The following is a 13,633-nucleotide window of genomic DNA, read 5'->3' as shown; positions in this document are numbered from 1 at the left end:
GAAAAAGCTCCTGGCTCCTGATCAGCCTAACTCCGGCCGTTTTGGCCTTTTGGGGAGTGAACCAGAGGGTGGAGGACCTTTCTCTTTGTCTCTCCCTCTGTCTGTAACTCTGCCTGTCTTTAAAAAAAAAAAAAAAAAAAAAAAAAAAAAAGGTACACAGGAGCCAAGTGAAAGAGCTGCTGGTGACTGAAGCTGGAACAATTTCAGCAACAAATAATAAAGTAGTAATGAGTCCAGACAGATATAAATGATTTCATAAATAAATGGGGGAGAAGAAACCAACTGCGTGCAAAAGAATTCTAAATATTTCACATGCTAGATAGGAGATGAAGCATAGCCCCGTAAGTGGGCAATGACAGTGACTGCCTTCTGAGCACAGGACAGAGAGGACAAGAGTGACTCTACGGTGGAGAGACTTGACAAACACTACAGAGAACAGCTGATCAGGCTAACATCACCGTGATAAGACATGTTCACAGTGAGCATCTTCAACAGCATGTGAGCAAAAGGGCGCTTTACATCTGCAACCTTCTTGCAAATATCCCATCACCCCATTCTAATGATGAGGAAAACCTCAAATTCTCATCAAGGCATTCTACAGAGTGTCTGACCAGTCCTCCTTCAAACAGTGAAGATGTCAAAAATGAGAGTTTGAGAAACTTACAGCTGAGGTGAGCCTAGAAGACATGACAACTAAATGTAGTATGACCGAATCCTGGGAGAGAAAAAGGACATAATAGAAGATCTATGGAAATGCGAATAATGATGGGCTTTAGTTAGTAACAATGTTATCACTACTATTGGTTATTACCAAATACTGGTTCATTAACTCAAACAGATGTATGATGCTAAATAGGGAAAACAGCATAGGATATAGGGGAACTTTGTACCATTATCTTCATTCTTCTGTAAATCAGAAACTATGCCCCAATCAACTATTTTTATTTAAACATAGTATTTGTACATGTTAACAGTATGCAGTATAATTTGCTACATGTGAACAATGATCAAATCAGGAAATGGGCATTTTCATCTCATACAATATTTAGATATGTTAGGAACTGTCAGGCTCTTCCAAATGAAGTCTGTTACAAAAATAAAAGTAGGCAAAAGATTTTTGGAATTTTTGTACGGTTGGAATTTTTCCCATAAATATATAATTTTAAAAATTAATGTATAATTTTAATGCCCAGGGGAAATATGAATCTGCAGTTTAAGGAATTCTCCTTTATGTATTTTATAATCATGGTTGGTAGGTAGGTTGGTAGGTTTACTCAGCTGAGGCAAAACCGTGTAGTGGCTACAAACCACAGCCTCTAGAACCAGACCACTTGGTTTAAATTCCAACTCCTCGGATGAGGAATCTCGGGAGAGTTACTGAAGCTCCCTGTGCCTGTTTCACCACCTATAGAAGGAAGAAAATGGGGCAGGCATCCGGCATACTGGGTGAGATATCAGAGTCTCTGGGTCTCATATCCAGCTCAGCTCCCCCGGCTACTCCCTGATGCAGACCCCGAGAGGCAACAGTGATGGCTCGGGTACCTGGGCTCCTGCAAGCCATGTAGGAGACTTGGATTGAATTCAGATCCCAGTTTTGGCCACAGCCAGGGGCCACATGGGCATTTGGGAGTGAACCAGTGGATAGGAGTGCTCTTTCAACTCTCTCCCCGCTGTGACAATCAAATATCTAAGTTAACTTGTAAATAAGAAAATGGTTGATATTTCATAGGATGGAATAAATGAGTAAAAACATAAAAAGAACTTAGAACAGTGACTAGAACATAGCAAGCAATGTTTGCAGCTATTTTTAATGATTAATTTATGTAGCAGTAGAAATAGCTTTATAACACAGGTGAGCTCTGAAGTAGAACCTCTACTAGGCTGAAATAAAAGAAACTTATTTGTAAGAAATAACAATTATAAAATCTTCCCAATCTCTAGCTTTTCCCTCTACTTTTGCATGGCAAAGTCTCTTCTCTGGCACATATATAACTAAAACAACATGGGCCGGCGCCGCGGCTCACTAGGCTAATCCTCCGCCTAGCGGGGCCGGCACACCGGGTTCTAGTCCCGGTCGGGGCGCTGGATTCTGTCCCGGTTGCTCCTCTTCCAGGCCAGCCCTCTGCTGTGTCCAGGGAGTGCAGTGGAGGATGGCCCAGGTGCTTGGGCCCTGCACCCCATGGGAGAACAGGATAAGTACCTGGCTCCTGCCATCGGATCAGAGCAGTGCGCCGGCCGCAGCGCGCCGGCCGCGGCGGCCATTGGAGGGTGAACCAACGGCAAAGGAAGACCTTTCTCTCTGTCTCTCTCTCTCACTGTCCACTCTGCCTGTCAAAAACAACAACAACAACAACAACAAAATAGTAGTATACCAAATATTACTGCCTACTTATCAAAACAAGGCTGAATGGTTATCTGTTGTTGGAGAGTTACACTGTACTCTTTTGAAACCTACTCTATGTTGGTCTTAAAAGGAAAAAGACATTTCCATCCCCTTCTCCAGTATTTCCCAACAAAATCTACAGATATGAGGATACCTAGAAAAGATTCTGAGACCATTTTGTATTATTTTGAAGTCTCAGGCCCAAAGAACTTGATTTTGCATTGTTAAGAGTTTTAACAATGACTACCAATATCTAAAATTCTATTGGGTATTAAGCAAGAAGTACAAAATATTAATGACCTAAGAAAACCAAGGGAATAACTTTGGTCTTCTCAGAGTCAGGGAAATTAATTATATAGGAATTAGTACATTTAAAAACTACTTTCAGTCTTCTCAGTTTTCATTTCTAACGTGGTGCCATAGTTCGAGTAGGTCCCCCTCCCTGGGTTCCTGTTGTGTCTGGACCCAGTGTGGCAGTGTGAGAGGTGCTGGAATCTTTAAGAGGTGGAGACTAGGTTAGGTCATGGAGGGCAGAGGAACCTAGTTCTCAGGGAACCCCGGGCACGCAGCAAGGCTGGCCTCTGCACTCCCTAGCTTCCTGCCTCGCAAGTGTTGCAAACACCCCATGGTAAGTAAATGAGTGAAAAACATCTATCTCCCACTGTGAGCTGGTCGTTTCACACATGCTCCCACCAAGATGCCATTGGTGGGATCCAGACAAAGGGGCTCTCACAAGGGCTGGAGCCTTGTGGTTTGCACTTTCAGTCTCCCAAACTGTGAACTAAATAAAACTCTCTTCTCTATACATAACCCGAGAAGCTTCCATTGTTACTGCAATGGAAAACAGACTAAAACATCTGATTTGTAATCTGCAATTGCTATAACCCACTTACACAGAAATTCTGGGATCCTCAATAATTTTCAATTTTCAATTTTTTTTTTTTTTTTTTTTGACAGACAGAGTGGACAGAGAGAGAAACAGACAGAGAGAAAGGTCTTCCTTTTGCTGTTGGTTCACCTCCAATGGCCGCCGCGGCCAGTGTACCGCGCTGATCCGAAGCCAGGAGCCAGGTACTTCTCCTGGTCTCCCGTGGGGTGCAGGACCCAAGCACTTGGGCCATCCTCCACTGCACTCCCGGGCCACAGCAGAGAGCTGGCCTGGAAGAGGGGCAACCGGGACAGAATCCGGCGCCCCGACCGGGACTAGAACCCGGTGTGCTGGCGCCAAAAGGCAGAGGATTAGCCTAGTGAGCTGTGGCGCTGGCCTATAATTTTCTTAACAGTATAAAAGGATCATAAGAATCCCAGCAATAGTTTTTTTTCTTAAAAATAAGGGCAAAACACTACAATGACTGTCAGGATAAATGGCTCACCAACTTGAAATCCTTTTTTCCTACAAGGAAATCTTTACAGATATCAAAGATGTTCCAAATCAACATGCTGAAAAGCAGTAGTTACTTAGTAATTAGTTTCAGCAGTACTTTAAATTGCACCAAGAATCATCCCAATTCCTGCAGTTAAACACACTTCTGAAGTTTGTAAAGCTCAACAAAAATGAACACAATCAAATAAAGAAAATGTCAATCACGAAGACTCAAACTCAAACTCCCCCTGTATATTTGGGCCGAAGGGCCAACTTTTAGGACATCAGCATATCCCATGATATTTCACCTAGGACTTCACAAATTAGCAAGTCCACAACTTTCTGTGCCATATAATTGAAAGAAAAGGGGGGGGGGGTTCCATTTTTACCAAGTGTTCTTTTCCTCATACATTAGATCTACCTCAAATTCTCTTTATGAAGCAAAAAGCCTCTTAAATTTAACTTAAAAAAAAGTTTTAAGAAATTTAAGCAGTGGGGCCAGCGCTGTGGTGCAGTGGGTTAAAGCCCCAGCCTGCAGCACCGGCATCCCATATGGGCAACGGTTCAAGTCCTGGCTGCTCCTCTTCTGATCCAGCTCTCTGCTATAGCCTGGGAAAGCAGTGGAAGATGGCCCAAGTCCTTGGGCCCCTGCACCCACGTGGGAGATCCAGAAGAAGCTCCTGACTCCTGGCTTTGGATCAGCACAGCTCTGGCCATTGCGGTCATTTGGGGAGTGAACCAGCAGAATGGAAGACGTCTCTTTCTCTGACTCTACCTCCCTCTGTAACTCTGTTTTTCAAATAAATAAAATAATTCTTTGGCCGGCGCCGCGGCTCACTAGGCTAATCCTCCGCCTAGCGGCGCCGGCACACCGGGTTCTAGTCCCGGTCGGGGCGCCGGATTCTGTCCCGGTTGCCCCTCTTCCAGGCCAGCTCTCTGCTGTGGCCAGGGAGTGCAGTGGAGGATGGCCCAGGTGCTTGGGCCCTGCACCCCATGGGAGACCAGGAGAAGCACCTGGCTCCTGGCTCCTGCCATCGGATCAGCGCGGTGCGCCGGCCGCAGCGCGCCGGCCGCGGCGGCCATTGGAGGGTGAACCAACGGCAAAGGAAGACCTTTCTCTCTGTCTCTCTCACTGTCCACTCTGCCTGTCAAAAAAAAAAAAAAAAAAAAAAAAATTCTTTAAAAAAAATAAATTTAAGCAGTTCCTTCACCAACAAACTACTCTCTCCTCAAAACCCCCAAAACCGTAGCAGCAGTGAGTAAAGCAGACAGTTACTGTTTCTCACTGAAACTTAAGAAAAGTAAGTAGCTGTCTGGAATAGCAGAAAACAACAGTTTAGACCAAGAAAACTGGTTTCAATCTTTGATCTGCCACTTTGTGCAATAATCATATACAAAGAGGCCAGTGCTGTGGCACAGCAGGTAAAGCTGCTGCCTGAAGTGCCAGCATCCCATATGGGCACCAGTTCCGGTCCCAGCTGTTCCACTTCTGATCCAGCTCTCTGCTGTGGCCTGGGAAAACAGTAGAAGATGGCCTAAGTCCTTGGGCCCCTGCACCCACGTGGGAGATCCGAAAAACGCTCCTGGTTTCCGACTGGTGCAGCTCTGGCCGCTGCAGCCTTCTACGGAGTGAACCAGCAGATGGAAGACCTCTCTCTCTGCCTCTCTGTAACTTTGTGTCTTTCAAGTAAATAAATAAATCTTAAAAAAAAAAATCACACAGAAAACTCTGACGGCATATTCATCATCAATAAAATGAAGTGGGTAAGAATATCTGTTCTACTCACCTTATAAGGTTACTATAAATATCAAACCAGAAAAATGAAGCTGTTTTATATTTTTAATACACACAAATATTGTTAATAATTAATGTGTAAGCTACTCAAACTAAACACCATTGAAAACAGATTTTTCTCACACAGAATTACTTTCATTAACAAATACAACCTGGTTCTACAATATTTTGGCTAATGTAATGTAATGTAATAAGTCATTTAGAAATAAAATAGCAATTATGAATATATTTTGTGAAACTACTTCTGTACTTAGCAAATATAATATTTAATTTAGTCATGTAACTAAATATAACTTTTAAGTGTAACGGTGGTAACAATGCAAAGGTACTGAAATTAATTCCACAAGGTATTACAGATGAAAATACAATAGAGTTCAACCAATGTCTAAAAACTAGGTATGTAGAACAGCAAAACTCTTTTTTTTTTTTTTTTTTGACAGGTCGAGTTAGAGAGAGAGAGAGAGAGAGAGAGAGAGAAAGGTCTTCCTTCCGTTGGTTCACCCCTCAAATGGCTGCTAAGGCCGGTGCACTGTGCCGATCCAAAGCCAGGAGCCAGGTGCTTCCTCCTGGTCTCCCGTGTGGGTGCAGGGCCCAAGCACTTGGGCCATCCTCCACAGCCTTCCCGGGCCACGGCAGAGAGCTGGACTGTGAGAGAGACAGAGAGAGAGAAACGTTTTCCTCTGCCGTTGGTTCACCCTCCAATGGCTGCCGCGGCCAGCGCACCGCACTGATCCGAAGCCAGGAGCCAGGTACTTCTCCTGGTCTCCCATGGGGTGCAGGGCCCAAGTACTTGGGCCATCCTCCACTGCACTCCCGGGCCACAGCAGAGAGCTGGCCTGGAAGAGGGGCAACCGGGACAGAATCCAGCGCCCAGACCGGGACTAGAACCCGGTGTGCTGGCACCGCAAGGCGGAGGATTAGCCTAGTGAGCCGCGGCGCTGGCCAGCAAAAACTCTTACACCCTGTGTTTGCTAGTTTATCAACTATCCCTGTAATATGATAATTTTAATTTATTGTTTCACCTAACTGCACCATTTATTTTGTTTCATTCAGCTCATCAAATGAAAACAGATTAGTTCCACTTTTCAGGTCCTCATGCATTCACACAATACCACAGTGCTGATACTGAAAACACTTCATGGAAATGCTTAAGTAAATAAATGAAAAACCCCATGGTGTTTTCCTTGCTTTAAAAAAAAAAAAAAATGGGCAATAATTTCAAAATTAGTCTTGTTAACTCAGTTTATCCTCCCTAGGGAAAGCAATGAAAACATGGTGCAAAAACAAAAAATTTCAGAACTTATTGCTGGGAAACTTCTACTTTTGTTGTAATAATTTTTTAATTTACAGAACAGAAGTGAAGCCTGAGAACAGCAGCTTTCTTTATCCAGCTTCTTGGGGCTGTAAATAACAACAGCTGACATTTTAAAGCACTTAGTCTAACAGCTTCACGTACATGAACTCATCTGATCTCAAAAGCCCAATGGTGTGGCATCTTGGCCAGCTCTAGGTTACGCAAGATATCTAAGGCAGGGCCGGTGCTGTGACGCAGTAGGCTAAGCCTCTGCCTGCAGCGCACACATCCCATAGGGGCGCTGGCTGGTGTCCTGTCTGCTCTTCGTCCGATCTAGCTCTCTGCTATGGCCTGGGAAAGCAGTGGAAGATGGCCCAGGCGCTTGGGCCTCTGCACCCACGTGGGAGATCCAGAAGAAGCTCCTGGCTCCTGGCTTTGGATCGGCACAGCTCTGGCCACTGCAGCCATCTGGGGAGTGAACCAGCAGATGAAAGACCTTTCTCTCTCCCTCTCTGTCTGTAACTCTACCTCTCAAATAAATAAAATCTTAAAAAATCTAAAGCAGCAAACTTATAAAAAAGAAATTTAGTTCAGCTTTGGAGGTTCAAAGTCCAAGTTCAGGGGGGTTGAGTGCCTGTGTGAGTGCCAGTGTGTGTGTGTGTGTGTGTGTGTGTGTGTGTAACAGTGTACATCTCCACACAGGAAGTCAAACAGAGACTGAGGTCTCACAATTCCTCCTGCAGGCACACCTCCAAAGCATGACCCGAGGTCTTCCAACAGGCGCTACCTCAAAAGATTCCACCACCTCCCACGTCCCAGTAGCACCACTCTCTGGGGCCCAAATCTTCAGTCATGGGCACACCCAAACTGTAGCACACAGGTGCTATTATCTCCTAGAAGCAGAAGCAGAAGTAGAAACTGAAGCACACAGATCAACAATGCCCAGGCTTACAGACATCTAGCAAGTAGCAGAATGAGGATTCCACCTGACTTGTTCAGTCTCCAGCATCTCTGTTCCCTACCACCATGCTCTGTTTACCACATGATGAAAGGGTTACAGCTGAATGGTGGGTACTCTGCCATCTGGGATTTAACAGGATTTACCTTCCAGTTAATATGCCAGTCCTTATTAAATGGTGCTAACTTGGCAGACTATTCTGGACAAGTGTACAAGAGCACTCCATTCCCCGAGAACCGGAACAGGTGTAATAAATGAGCTACCTGTATTTCACACTTTGAAGATCCATTTCTCACCTTCTACTCACTAAACCACAACCTTGTAACAGTCATTATTAACTTCTAAGTGATATCCACTAAGAATCACTTTAAAGAGGTTTACTTCTAGAAGAGGACAGAGCAGTACACAGCTGAAACTAACAAACTAATATTGCTAATATTTTACAAATTTTCATGCACATGGTATGCTGAAAGTTAATTGAGAGTCACTGTAAAATTAACACTCAAGTTTGTCTAAAATAATATTTACATATCCTCCTATATCCACCCTAGGAAAAAAAAATCAAATGCATCTACAAAACTCGGTTTCTTTTTTTTTTTTTAGATTTATTTATTGGGGCTGGTGCTGTGGCGCACACTAGGTTAATCTGCCTGCAGTGACGGCATCCTATATGGATGCCGGTTCTAGTCCCGGCTGCTCCTCTTCCAGTCCAGCTCTCTGCTATGGCCTGGGAGAGCAGTAGAAAATGGCCCAAGTCCTTGGGCCCCTGCACCTGCATGGGAGACCAGGAGGAGGCACCTGGCTCCTGGCTTCAGATAGGCACAGATCCAGCCATTGCAGCCATTTGGGGAGTGAACCAACAGAAGGAGGACCTTTCTCTCTGTCTCTCTCTCACTGTCTGTAATTCTACCTGTCAAATAAATAAATAAAATCTTAAAAAAAAAGATTTATTTACTTGAAAGGCAGAACTACAGAGAGGCAAAGAAAGAAGGAAAGAGAGATCTTCCATCCACTGGTTCACTCCCCAACTTTCTGCAATGGCCAGAGATGCACTAATCCTAAGCCAGGGGCCAGGAGCTTCTTCCAGGTCTCCCACTGGCTGCAGGGACCCAAGGACTTAGGTCATCTTCCACTGCTTTCCCAGGCCATAGCACAGCTGGATCAGAAGTGGAGTCAGGCAGGACTTGAACCAGTGCCCATATGGGATACCGGCACTGCAGTGAACCAGTGGATGGAAGACCTCTCTCTATGCCTCTACCTCTCTTTTACTCTACCTTTCAAATAAATAAAATAATTATTTAAAAAAATAGTGTTATATAATCAAAAACAGAAAGCTACAGGGGGTATTAAATTGTTCTTTTTCTTTCAAATATATTTTACAGTGTCAATCAACACTTGCAAGCACTGAGCAGCAGAAGAAGATATTTTGCTATCATTTTTTCTAGCCCAATACAAAAACCTTGCATTTTTCAAAGCCTCAGATTTTTGCTTTTCCTGACATAATGTTCCACGTGGGAATGCGGAAGTCACCAAGACAGACTTTCAAATTACTGTATAAGCCAGAAGAACATTTATAGATTCGTTACTTGGAATTCCAGGAGCAATCTGTTACTTGTTATTTTTCAGGGGACAACCATATACCTGAATTGGCACTTACACTGGACATATGATTATATTAATCTACAATGTTATAATTAAACACAAAGTGCATATGCATAAGTGAGTGCCTTCAGCATTTTAATTTAAGAGGGTTTAGCTCTGTAATTACTCATAATTCACCTTTAATGATACTGGCTAGAGATCTAAAACTTTAAATTCCACATCTGCTATTTGTGTAAGACTACAAGGTAACCTCCTCCTAGAGATAAGCAGAAGGGAAAACACTGAACTCTTTCACTTATTTGAGCAAAGCAAAAATGGAGTATTTTCAGTTCTCTGATCTTCACTAGTAAGCTCTCCTTTTTCATTTGTAAATAAAAAAATAAACAAAGATAAACTGCACAGATATCTTACCCCTACTGGGCAACAAGTCTTCTTATTCTTTCTTTTTTTTCTCTATTCAGCTCCTCCCCAACAACCACTGCAGTGTGAGCTTTAACATTCTCACTTAGGAAATTTTCATCAGCATCACGTTTAAGAGAGTTATCATTAAATTCACATAAGAATCCCAGAAACTAAAAGCGCATCTAAAATGCATTACTAGTTTGAAAACAGATACGTAGCTGTGCCCTTCGGCTCTAAACTATCAATATTCTGAACAACGTACAATCCTTAACTCCCATCAAATTCTGAATCACAGAATCGTAAAATGGGTAACATCTGTTGTAAATGCCTTGTTCTTCACAAAAAAGTGAAAGACTAAAATCCTATCGCAAAGCTAGTCAACAGCAGAACTGTTCCTAGAGCCTAGATCATGAGCCTGTCCAGAGCTTTTCCTGCCATCTTCTACCACCAATTTAACCAAACTGTACAATCTGCCTAGAAAATGCTATGTTGATTTCAATCAATGAAGAGTGAGAAAGTTACATGGTCTAAGGCAATTTAAGAAAGGGAATTTCAACTGAACCCCTGTTAGTATGTAAAATGTTCTTTACTGGGGCCAGCACTGTGGCACAGGTTAAGACGCCATCTGCAGAGCCAGCATCCCATATGGGTGCCAGCTGGGAGTCTTGGCTACTCTGCTTTCAATTCAGCTCCCTACTAATGTACCTGCAGTGGAAGGTGGCCGAAGTGCTTGGGCCCTTGCACACATGTGGGAGACCTGGAGGAAGCTCCTGGCTCCTAACTTGGCCTGGCCTTACCCTGACCATTGTGGTCATCTGGGGAGTGAATCAGTGGATGGAAGATCTCTGTCTCTCCTTTTCTCCCTAATTCTTTCAAATAAATAAATAAATCTTTTAAAAAAGATTTCTTTAATAACAACTTCCAGGTTTCCTTTAAATGCTATAAAAATTAAAGCATGTATAGCTTAAGAATCCATTTCAATATTCTTAATATTAATAAAGACCAAAAGTCTATACCAGCACTAATCAACAGATATTTCTGCAATGATGGAAATTTTCTGTATGTTCACTGCCTAATATGCCCATCTGGCTACTGAGAATTTGAAATGTGGCAGTGGCAAAAGGAGCCAAATTTGAAGTTTTAATCAAATTGAAATAGCCACATAGGGTTAGTGGCCACTACTGGGCAGTACAGCTCCAGCTAATTCCCACGGAACACAGCTGGCGAATGAAATACAAAGCCTGAGCAGCGCTTTCTGCAGAGCACCTCCATGTGACGCAGCTGCGGCAGCATGCAGAGAACACCCCATTCTGCACCGATGACCTCTGTGTTCCAAGTGGGGCCATTACCTCTCAGCAGTAAGAGGCTGACAAAAATCCCACCATCCAAGTTATACCCACATCCCATCTGTGAAATGGAGCTCAAAGTACCTGCCTTTGTGGGGATGGAGTGATTAACTGTGTGTGTATTTGAAAGCACTCTGTAAAATAAAGAGCAGCACATCCAATTATGTATCATTTCTATAATTAGTTTGGGGAAGAACAAAAAAATGTGGTCATAAACTAATCACAAGGCTATTCATCTAAGTCTACCCTCCACAATATGCTTAAACACCTGAGGCCATACCCAAATGACTTCGCACACCACTGGCTTATTACAGGTAGATAAAGTGCACACAGAAATGACATCCTGATCAAACCAAAAGGTGACAGTATGCTTCTAAATTTCTTTATTCTTAAAAGCTAACTAACTCTTTAGCTTTTTAACAGCAACGAGATGTAGATTAAAAGGTAATAAACAAGAGGATCTGTTAGGTGCAGCCAACTGCATTAAAATCTACATCCCAAGTTGGAGTACTGTCTAAATCTTTGCTCCGCTTCCAAATCCAGTTTCTTGCTAATGCACACCCTGGAAGGGAGCAGATAATGACTCAAGAACTTGGGTACCTGCCACCCACATGGGAGAGCCTGAGGGAGTTCTGGCCTCCTGGCTATCGCCCAGCCCTGGATGTTTCCAGCACCTGGGGAGTAAACCAGAAAATGGAAATGTTCTCTCTCAGTTTCTATCTGCCTCTGCCTTTCAAAAAAATAAGAACAAATAAAAATGTAAAAAGTAATAGGCAACACCAAAAATTCAGTATCATTCTTTTAAGTGAAAAATTAAGCATTAAAATTAATACAAAGGTACCTAATGAAAATTTCCTGCCACTGCATACTAATAAACATTGGTGATGCAAAAAATAGGTTTTCCTTTTTTTAAAAAATAATTCACTAGCTTTTTAAATTACGGGTGGCACAATCTGTTCTTTAATTTTTGAAGTACTGGCTTTCTTTTTTTTTCTTGATTTAAAAAAACAACTTATTTTGGTTTTATTGATTTGAAAAACAGAGACTGACAGAACTTCCATCAGCTGGTTCGCTTCCCAGAAGACTGCAACAGCCAGGGCTGGATCCAGGAGCTCAATCTGAGTCCCATGTGGGTGGTAGGGACCCAAGTGCTTGAGCCACCACCTGCTGCCTCCCAGGTGCAGAGCCAAGGGACTCAAACCCAGGAATTCCAAATGGAATGCAGGCGTCCCAAGCAACATCTTAACCACTGTGCCAAACACCTGTCTGGCTTTCTTATTAAAAGGATAACATCCTCACACATTTTTAAAATTAAATTTCAGTGAATTAATATACTTCCATACATATCCTTTTCTCTCAAGTGGTAGTCTCCTTGTGTATCTTACCATTTATTACCATTTTCTCTTTGCTCACCTAAGATCAGCTTTCAATTCTGTTCCTATTCTCTATCTACTCAGAAAAGGAAACTCATATAAAAATTTTTTTGGATATAAAACTTTTTTTTTAAATTACCAGTATTTTACTCTGTGAAACAAGATGAGCATTTTAATGAGTATAAATTCTAAAACTTATAAATCTCCTAAGGAAAATGAAAACATAAAAATCCTAACTAAAAATTTTATTTATATCACTGAAAACTTATTTAAATTGATACATAAATAAAATCAAGCTTTATCCTATATTAAGGTCAATAATTTGCCAGCTAATATATCACTTTAAAATTCACCTTAAAACTAATTAACTGTACATTAAAAAGAATATATTTTACTGTGTGTAAATTTTTAAAAATTAACTGTTAAAAACAAACCTTTACTACAAAATCATCCTTCTTTAAATAAATGACAGATGTGTCATTTTGTTAAGAAATTTGTTACCAATATAATACTTAACATATTTAAGATATTTTTCCACAGTAAGATAACTTTATTGCCATTTAATCACTCATCATAATTAGACATCAAAATCAAGCTATTAAAATAAAGGGAAGTGTAAGCAATTTCTTTTCTAATATAGTTTCTAGATAATGACCTATGTGATTCTTGCTTTAAGGGAAATTTGAGAACTAAAATCTGAAGCTTCAATTCTAGTCATTTTGGATATTTCACCCCAAAATCAAATTAGGTTAGAAATAAATTCATGTATATATATTTGTATGTAATTGAGAGGCAAGACACAGAGCTCCCATCTTCTGGTTTACTCCCCAAATGCCAGCATGGCTGCACCAAGCTGGGCAGAGTCTGGGAACTGAGAACTCAATCCAAGTCTCCACGTGGCTGGCAGAAACCCGTACATGGGCCACACCCCTGCCTCCCAAAGTCCATATTAGCAGGAAGCTGGAGTCAGGGGCCGAAGCTGTGTACAGAACTCGGGCACTCTGATATAGGATGCAGGCATCTTAATCACTAGGCTCAACACCCACCCTAGAAATAGACTTAAATTTAGTATCAGCACAAGTTGTGGTTTTAGTTTGTTTTTCAAAATGTACCTCAA

At 42.1% G+C, this 13,633-nt stretch overlaps 1 protein-coding gene across 8 annotated transcripts in view; it reads right to left on the bottom strand.

Annotated features, from left to right (window-relative positions):
• The window catches only part of ARHGAP29 (Rho GTPase activating protein 29), an 82,273-nt gene that overhangs the window by 46,751 nt on the left and 21,889 nt on the right, over nucleotides 1-13,633 (bottom strand). The window contains exon 1 of one of the 8 annotated variants that reach the window (XM_070078015.1): nucleotides 665-710. The exons of the other annotated variants lie outside the window; for them this stretch is intronic. The gene's annotated coding sequence lies outside the window, so the exon portion shown is untranslated. Of the gene's footprint in view, nucleotides 1-664; nucleotides 711-13,633 lie in introns of those variants that run through there. 8 annotated transcript variants of the gene reach the window in all.

This window comes from Oryctolagus cuniculus, chromosome 7 (genome assembly GCF_964237555.1).
Source record: "Oryctolagus cuniculus chromosome 7, mOryCun1.1, whole genome shotgun sequence".
Lineage (NCBI taxonomy): Eukaryota > Metazoa > Chordata > Mammalia > Lagomorpha > Leporidae > Oryctolagus > Oryctolagus cuniculus.
The sequence above is the reverse complement of the archived record's forward strand: the minus strand, read 5'-3'. Positions and strand labels throughout refer to the sequence as shown.